General features: G+C 37.8%; 1 protein-coding gene across 1 annotated transcript in view; it reads right to left on the bottom strand.

The window, feature by feature from the left end:
- EVI5 (ecotropic viral integration site 5) overlaps positions 1 to 9891 on the bottom strand; it is a 369934-nt gene that overhangs the window by 223370 nt on the left and 136673 nt on the right. The window lies entirely within an intron of this gene.

Here is a 9891-nt window from a genome sequence, read left to right as displayed (position 1 = left end):
CAAGGATTCTGGGGCTTCGTCTGACATACTTTGGACATGTTGTAAGGAGAGACAGGTCCTTGGAGAGGGACGTCATGCTTGGTAAGGTGGAGGGACAGCACAGGAGGGGAAGACCCTCTATGAGGTGGATTGATTCAGTGACTAGGGTAATCAGGATGGGTGTGTCAGAGGCCATGCGATTGGCACAGGATAGAGCAGGGTTTAGGGCTGTTGTACATAGGGTCACTATGAGTTGCAAACAACTCGACAGCACATAACAACAACAACAACTGCATGTTCAGCCTCTTGTTTGAAGCAGTTCGATTCTGAAAAATAGGCTGTCTTCACAACTAGAAATTGTGAAAAATGAAATGGAACACAAGAACATCAACATACGAGGCATTCGTGAGATCAGATGGACTAGCTTTGGCCACTTTAAATCAGAGAATCATATGGAATACTATGCTGTGAATGAAAAACAAAAGGAATGGTGTTGCACTTGTAGTCAAAAGTAAATTTCAAGTTCTATCCTGAAATAGAACATTGTGAGTGATAGGATACTATCCCTACACATACAAGGAAGAACCTTTTAACACATCTATTATTCAAATGTACACTCCTACATCTGGAGCCAAAGAGGAAGAAATTGAGAATTTTTACCAAATCTTGTCTAAAATTGACCAAATGTGTAATTAAGTTGCATTAATGGTAACTGGTGACTGGAATGCAAAAGTTGGAAATTTTCTCCCCAAGTACAGTGGGGAAATTCAACATTACACCCTTGGGCTCCTATTTAAAATAATATAGTCAGAACTGACTCACAGCTGACCCTCCAGAGGGTTTTCAGAGGGAAGTACACTGTACAGGAGGCAACTGCCCGTATTTCTCCCATGAAAACAAGGATCCTAAAACAAGTTACTCCTGTTCTTAATATAGTTAGTATCTATTTCTAGTAATTTCTTCACAAAACAAAATAAAAACTAAGAAAAATAAAAAAGGATAAGACATACTGCTTCAACTATTGGTCTCATCTCATCCAGAGCAACGAAAAGTAAATAAAGGAGTCAAGGAAACAATCATTCTCAAGGCATAAAGCCACCGAGACATGAGACAAGAAGAATAGTGCACAAGTGCACTATAAATCATATGTCAGCATTTGCCTAACAACAAAGTTCAGATACAGGACAAGAAAGATGGGTGAGTAGAAAAGAGGAAATCATAAAGAAGTTGGAAGAATGCAGCTACACAAATGAAACTGAAATTAATATTATGAGACAAAATAAGCACAAATTGCTGAATGGAAATTAATTTATTCAGTAAATTTTCACCTATACCACAATAAAATTTCAAAATAAGAACCATACATATCATACTATTTATCAGATTCTAGATGAACTTTTTGAAAGGCAGGCTTGTATTTTACTCATGCAGTTGTGTCCTTGAAAATATTTACCTCAGTGTAAAATACAAGTATGAAATGAACAGAAATAAAAATCACGTTCTCATAATAAACAAAACCTTCCAAATCCTAGATAATGTGTTGATGTTATTTTTGGATGGCATCAAGTAGGAACTGACCTGTACTTGACCCTCTAGCAGATTTTTCAGAGGCAGGAAATTGCATGGGAGGAGACTGGCTATCTTCCTGCAGAGCACCTGGTGGATTTGAACCCCCTATATTTTAGGATTGCAGTGCAGTTTCTTACCACTATGCCACCAGAGCTCATTTATCATGTATCATCAAAAATAAACTACAAATTAAATAAAATCTGAATTTTACTAATGAGATAACTGAATCTATTTTCATAGTAATACTTAAAATTCACATTTATTACATTTTACTAGAAACCTAAGTTTATAAAATAGCTAAATTAAAAGTTAATACACCACTTGTTATAAATAAGTCTTTTTAATTTTCCATAATTTTATTTCAGGAAGTCTTTATCTTAAGGGGGAAATTAACATACTATATAATTTCTATATACTTCTAGACTCCAGAAACTATAAATGGAATAGAAAAACAAACCTCAATGACATAATGAACCTGGACCTAAGTTCTCTGCATCACTTAAGTACTGAGACTATATAACAAATAAGCAAGCACCATCAATGTACTCAATAAAGACATGCAGATAAGCTCAAATAATGGTATTCACTACTTTTAAGATATAACAGAAGTGACAAATAAAGAGAATTTAAATGAAAAGTTTCTAGAGAATTAGAAAGGTCTTGCGTATTACTGATTTACAATTTATAAGAAAAAATGCCAAGTGAATTCATTACTAATCCAGAAGATTAAGAAACTCAAGTTCAGAGGAAACTAAAATAGCATATATAAAGATACAAGTGAGAAATCTCTAAGAATTAAATATTCTAAGCAGTGATATTTCAAAGCTTCTTAAAAACTGATTTAAAAGTTACAAACCAGATGTCACCAAAGGAAAATTATTTTGCTGATCAAAAGATAATTTTTTAACTTAAAAATGCACCATTAAGAAAATGAAATGTCAAAGCACAGGCTGAAGGAGAAAATATTCCAATACATGTATGCATCTGACAAAAATATGTCTAGAATATTCAAATTAAGAAAAAATAGTACATATTTTTAGAACGAGTTGTTATTTGCCATCAAGTCCAAATCAACCACAGCTGACCTTCTAGTAGGTTTTCAGAGGCAGTTTAATCACACAGGAGATTTTCCATCATTATTCCACAGATTGTTGTTATGTGCCCTCAAGTCACTTGCGACTCATAGCAACCCTATGTACAACAGCCCTAAACCCTGCTCTATCCCTTGCCAACCTCACTGTCTCCAATATGCCCATCCCCATTACCCCAGTGACAAAATCAATCCATCTCATTGAGGGTCTTCCTCTCCTGCGCCATCCCTCCAACCTCCCAAATTGATGGCCCTCTCCAATGATCCTGCCTTGCAACCTGTCCAAAGTATGTGAGAAGCAGTTTTAGAACCCTTGCCTCCAAGAAGCAGCCTGGCTTCACCCTCTCCATGGCAGTCTATGGTATATTCAATACTCTTCTCCAGCATCAAAGCTCAAAGACATCAACTCTCCTTTTATCATCCCTAGTCATTGTCCAGCTCTCTGAAGCATAGCAAGTAATGGCAATGACCATGGCCTGTATCAGGTGCACCTTAGTCTCCAAACTTACATCATTGCTCCTCAGGACCTTGGAGAGGTCTCTGACAGCATACTTTCCCAATGCAATTTGTCTTTTCATTTCCTGGCTGCTGGTACCAAGAGTACTGACTGTAGAGCCAAGCAAACTGAAGCTGTCAACAATCTCAATCTCTTCACCATCTGTCATGATGCTGTCAATCAGCCCAGTGGTGAGAATCTTTATTTTCTTGATGTTGAGCTTCAATCCATATTGAAAGTTACAATCCTTCTACAGCAAGCGCTTCAGGTCCTCAGTTTCAGCAAGCAGGGTTGTGTCATCTGAATAATGCAGACTGTTGATAAGTCTACCTAAAATCCTGATGCCACACTTCTCATCACACAGCCCAGACTCCCGGATAATATGTTCTACATACACATTGAAAAGATATGGAAATAGCCTCCAAACCACATGCTTTTGAAATTGCAGCACAGTTTCTTACTACTAAGCCACCAGATACTTAAACTGACACTTAGCAAAACAAGATCATCAAATGGCTAATTTGACTGTCCATCAATGCCAACTCACAGCTAACACACCATACCACTAGGTCCTCCTAAGCACATGAAAAAAATGCTCAACATTTTAGCAATCAGGGAAATGCAAATTTGAATCCACATATTACTTATTCATTAGAATAGTTGGCTCAAATTCTGGAGACTACAACATCAAATGTTGGCCAGCATTTGAACATTTATTGTTATAATGGTATAACCACTCCAAAAAGCTTTTTGCCAATTTAAAATACACTTCCAAAAGAGCAAGCAAGAAACTGAAAGTATGAAAAAAAAAAAAACCCACACCAAATTTGTACCTAAATGTTCACATTATTCACAACAGGCAAAAACTATAAATAGCTCAAATGTCTGTGAAATACTGAATATATTTTTATAATATGGCATGTCACCACATAAGAATTCAACAATAAGAAAGATTTAAAGGATAGATACATTTTACAACATGGATAAATCTTGGCAATTTTACTTATTATGCTAAATGGAAAAAAAGCCAGTCATAAAAGTCACATATTGGTTGCTGTTGTTAGACATCATCAAGTTGAATACGACTCATAGGGACCCTATGAACTAAAAATCTGAACCTTGTTCTGTCCTTTGTCATCCACACACTTCCTAACACACAAGAGCTCATTGCGGCAGACACCACGTCAATCTGGCTGAGAGGATCTTCCTCTCCTTCTCCGACTCTCCACCCTTCCAGCATCCTGTCCCCTCTCTGTAGAATAGCCCCTCCTAGCAACATGCCCAAAGTATGTGACACAAAACCTCCTCATTCCTTTCTTCAAAGAGCACTCTGGCTGCACCCTCTCCGAGACTTATCTGTTTGGTCTCTTGGCCATCCATGGGATGTTCAGTGCTCTTCTCCAATACCAGAGCTCAAAAGGGTCAATTCTTTTTCTTTCATCCTCATTCAGTGTCCAGTTCTCAAATGTATAGCAAGTGATCAAAAAGACTATGGTACAAATCAGTCACGCCTTAGTCCTCAAACTGACATCATTACTCCTCAATAATTTGGAGAGGTCTCAAACAGCAGATTTTCCAAGTGCAATTAGCCTCCTCATTTCCTAACTGCTGGTACCAACAGTGTTAATTGTGGATAGCAAGATGAAGCTATTGACAGTTTCAATCTCCTCTCCATCTGTCATGATGTTCAGTGGTAAGAATTTTTGTTTTCTTGACATCGAGATGCAATCTATACCAAAGGCTGCATTCCTTGATCTTCTTCAACAAATGCTTCAAGTCCTCCTCACTTTAAACAACCAAGTTTGTGTCAGCTACATAATGCAGGTTACTGATGAGTCTCCCTGCAATCCTGATGCTACACTCTTCTTCAAAGAATCTAGCTTCTTGAATAATTTGTGCAACATACAGATTAAATACATATGGAGAGAGAATACAAACCTGATGCACTGCCTTCTCAATTTTAAACCACACAGTGTTCCCCTGCTCTGTTCTCACAACAGCTCTTGGTCCAGGTTCTGCATGAGCATAGTCAAGTGCTCTGGGCTTAATGTCAGCCACAACTCGTTATGATCCACACAGTCAAATGCTTTTGCATTGTAAATAAAGCACAAATAGACATTGTTCTGGTATTCCTTACTTTCAGCAGGATCCATCTGACATCAGCAATGATATCCCTGGTGCCACAGCCACCTCCAAATCCTGCTTGAACTTCTGGCTGTTCCCTATCTATTTACTATCCATATTTTAATTATCTTATTTTTTTATCTTATTTTGCTTACATGCTTATTTTGCTTATTATTTATCTTATTTTACTTACATGTGATATTAATGATAGTGTTCAACAGTTTCCACATTCAGTTGCATCACTTTTCTTGGGAATAGGAACAAATATGGACTTCTTCCAATTTGCTGGCCAGACAGCCGTCCTCCAAATTTCCTGCCATAGACTGGTGAGTGTATCCAAGGCTGCCCTTGTTAATTTTAACAAGTCAATTTGTATCACATCGATTCCTGGGGCTTTATTTTTTTGCCAATATCATCAATGCAGCTTCTACTTCCTTATCATTGGCTCCTCTTCATATGGTGCTTTCTGAAATTTTTCAGTGTCAATCAATTCCTTCTGGTACAGTGATTCTGTGTATCCCCTACATCTTCTTTTGATGCTGAGTCATTCAATATATTACCTATAGCATTTTTCAATATTGCAACTAGAGGCTTAAAACTTGTTTTTCAGTTCTCTCAGCTTGAGAAATGCAAAGCGAACTCTTCTCTTTGTATTCTCCAATTTCAGCTCTCTGAACATTCCATTATAAAACTCTGCTTTGTCCTCCTAAGCTGCCCTTTGAAATTATCGGCTCGGCTGTTTTACTTCTACATGTTTTCCTTTTGTTTTGGGTTTTCAATTCTCCAGTGCCATTTTTAGAGTCTCTTCTGACACCCATTTCTTTTTTTTTTTTTTCTTTCTCCTGTGTTTTTTATAATGACTTTTTGCTTTGTTCATGGTTGGTATCCCAGCTATCATTACACAACTCTAGTCTTTGATCACTGGTGTTCAATGCCTCAAACCTATTCCTAAAATGATTTTGAAATTCAGATGGAATTGATTCAAGATCATATCTTGGTTCCTGCTGACTTATTTTCATTTTCCTTAGCCTCTATTTGAACTTGCATATGAATGATAGATGATCTGAATCACAGTCCATCCCTGGCCTGGTTTGACTGCCGGCATTGAGCTCCTCCTATCGTTTCTTCCACAAACGTAGTCAATCTGACTCCTATGCGGCCCATCAGGTGAGAGTGGTGCCATCTTTTTTGTCTTTTACAAAAGGTATTTGCAATAAATACATCATTGTAAATACAAAATTCAACTATTCTATTTCAAATCTCATTTCTATCACTTAGCCCATATTTTCTGACTACTATTCCTTATTCACTGTTTCCCACTTTTGCATTTCAGTCACCTATTATTATTAATGCATTTTTTTTTATGATTTCAAAGTGGTTTAATGATTCATTACACCAATTACTTTTTATTCAATAGTACTCATTGCTTTTTTCTTTTTTAATTTAAATTTATTATTAATTTCAGTAAAAATTTACAGACTTTGCATTATTAATGTATCTTGATTGCATATTCAGTCAATTTCCAACTGAAAGATTTGGTAAAAATTATCATTTCCTTCCCTTTTTGGCTCCAGGTGTAGAATATATTTGAGTAACAGACATGTTAATGAGTCTTCCTTGTATGCATAAGGGTACTTTCCTATCACTCACAACATTGTATTTCAGGTTATGAATGCAACACCGTTCTTCTTCTGTTCTTCTTCATTCCCAGCACAGTATTCCATATGATTGTCTGATTCAAAGTGGCCAAAGCTGGTCCATCTCATCTCACCTCATTAACATGTAGTATGTCAAAGTTCATGTGTTCCATTTAATTTTTAACAATTTCCAGTTTTCCAACATTCAACTTATGAACATTCCATGTTCTAATTATAAAACAATGTTTGGGGGGTTGGGGGGTGGGCAGGGAAAAAAGTGAAACAATGAATGAATTCCAAAATCTCTATAGATGTTCATTGAAATTAAAAAAAAAAAAAAAAACTTTAAAAAAAACCCAACAATGTCTGTTATTTTCCTCATCTCAAGTGACTTCAAATCTGGGCTGCTCCACTAAACTGCCATAACTATCCTCATTCCTTTAGTGTTCTTAGGGTTTTCAAACACCTGGTTTTTAGGAAGTAGATGACCCTTCCTGTTCCCTAGTCTGTCTTAATTAGGGAGCTCCACCAAAAACCTATCCACCATGGGTAACCCTTTGGCATTTGACGCACCAGTGGCACAGCTTTCATGTTCACAGCAACCCAAAGTTTCTGTACAAATGCTGCACCACTTAGAAAAATGTTCTTCCCAAAGACAATTAACACAGGGCCTGAGAGCTATAAGCCTTTGGGATCAATTTACTTTTAAATACAAAGGCTCACCCAGTAGATCCTGATTGCTTAAACAAGAGGCTTCCATTCTAGCCCACAGCTAACTGTTAATGAAATCAAAAGGGCCAATCAGCTCACACTTGATTGTTAACAAAATAAAAACACCCAAACAGTTTACACTCAACTTTCAAATATATCAAAACAAATTACTGTACAGAATCCAAATGCTCTCAGTTGGAGATTCTCAGGCAGGACCCAACTGACTTTTGTATAATTCCACTTACATGAATTATACACTTTTAGAAAGGAGCTCTGGTGTGTCTCCGATATGTTGTACTACTAACAAAAGGCCATGTCTGTTAAGTTTGAATTTACCAATAGCTTCAAGGAAGAAAGATGGGAAGACTCCTCCCATTCAGATTTCCAGCCACAGAAACTCAATGAGAATCAACTCAAAGGCAATGGATCAACACACATTAAATAGATGGACTAACAAAGCATAAGGGCAAGGAGAGCAACTACTAATTAAGTTTCTTTTTTTTTTGTAGTGGTGAAAATGTTCTCAAATTGATTGAAATTAGAGCTATACAATTACTGAGTATGCTAATAACAACAGAGCCTGGCTACCACTACCATGCACTCTGATCACACTCAAGATCATAATAGAAGATTGTTGTAGTTGTTGTTGTGTTTCTGTGCCATCGAGTCACTTGCAACTCATAGCAATCCTATGTAAAACGGGCCTAAACCCTGCTCTGTCCTGTGCCAATCTCACTGTCTCCGACAAAACCACCCCGATTGTCCGAATCACTGAATCAATCCATCTCATAGAGGGTTTTCCCCCTGGGTTGTCCCACCACCCTCCCAAGCATGACATCCCTCTGCAAGGACCAGTCCCTCCTTGCAACATGTCAAAAGTATGTCAGACAAAGCCTCAGAATCCTTGCCTCCAAGGAACAGCCTGGTTTAACCTTCTGCTGTATGAACCTGTTCATTTTCTTAGCAGTCAATCCATGGTATACTCAATACTCTTCTCCAGCATGACAGCATAAAGGCATTCATTCTTTTTCTATTCTCCCTAGTCAATGTCCAGCTCTCTGATGCATAACAAGTAATTGCAAAGACCATGGCCTGTATCAGGCGCATCTTAGTGTGCAGAGTGACACCATTGCTCTTCAGTACCCTGGAGAGGTCCCTAAGAGCTGACTTTCCCACTGCAATATGTCTTTTAATTTCCTGGCTGCTGGTGCCAAGAGTGGTGACTGTGGAGCCAAGCAAACTAAAGTTGTGAACAATCTCAATCTCTTCACCATCCATACTGATGCTGCCAATTGACCCAGTGGTGAGAATCTCTGTTTTCTTGATATTGAGCCTCAATCCACAGTGAAGGCTGCAATTCTTGACCCTCTGCAGCAAGCGCTTCAGGTCCTCCTCAGTTTCAGCAAGCAGGGTTATGTCCTCTGCATAACACAGATTGCTGATAGATCTTCCACCAATCCTGACCCCACATTTCTCCTCATAGAGTCCAGCATCTCGATCTGCTCTGCATACAAGTTGAAAAGGTATGGGGATAGGACACATCCCTGGCGTACACACTTCCCAATTTTGAACCATGCAGTGTTCCCTTGCTCAGTTCTGACGACTGCCTCTTGGTCCAAGTATAGGTTTCATATTAGCACGATCAAATGTTCTGGGATTCCCATTCTTCTCAGAGTCAGCCACAGCTTGTTATTATTTAACAATATATGATGTACAACAGAACAACATAAGATTAGAAAGCATTTAAACCTCATTCAATCTGGAAGTTGAGCAAATAATTTGAGAAGCTGGAGTTTATGGAGAAGAAAGTAGCATCACAATAGAAGACTTATGGAAAGCCAAATTTCATACTAAATATTTGTAATAAACAGAATGTTACTTCAGGTTACGAGGGAGGCTGGTTATCAGCTGGAACTAATTCTGAAGCACTAAGGCAATCCTTAAGTGTTTGAAGGATTCTTGCATTGTATTTGCTAACCCCTCCCTCCTGAGTCAAGCAGAAGATTTTCAAAAGAAAAAATTTAGCTTCACCTGCATTGGATTCTCTTTGCGATTTATTCCCTGGTAATTTTCAATAAAGATAGGGAAGCTAGAAATGGCAGTTCAGTTCGTTTCAGTTGTTTGAGAACTGTTGGCCTACTCCTTTACCTCTATTCTTTTCTTAAATTCTTGGTGTTCTATCTCATTATTAATACTTATAAAAATACTTGCCCCTCAGTCTGCAACAAAGACTCATACACAATGCGCATTATGCAGATGGCACAATCTTGCTTCATGAAAGTGAA

Source organism: Elephantulus edwardii, unplaced genomic scaffold (genome assembly GCF_000299155.1).
Source record: "Elephantulus edwardii isolate Elephantulus edwardi_28Jun2011 unplaced genomic scaffold, EleEdw1.0 scaffold00020, whole genome shotgun sequence".
In the NCBI taxonomy this organism is placed as follows: Eukaryota; Metazoa; Chordata; class Mammalia; order Macroscelidea; family Macroscelididae; genus Elephantulus; species Elephantulus edwardii.
This window is presented reverse-complemented; position numbering and strand designations above follow the sequence as displayed.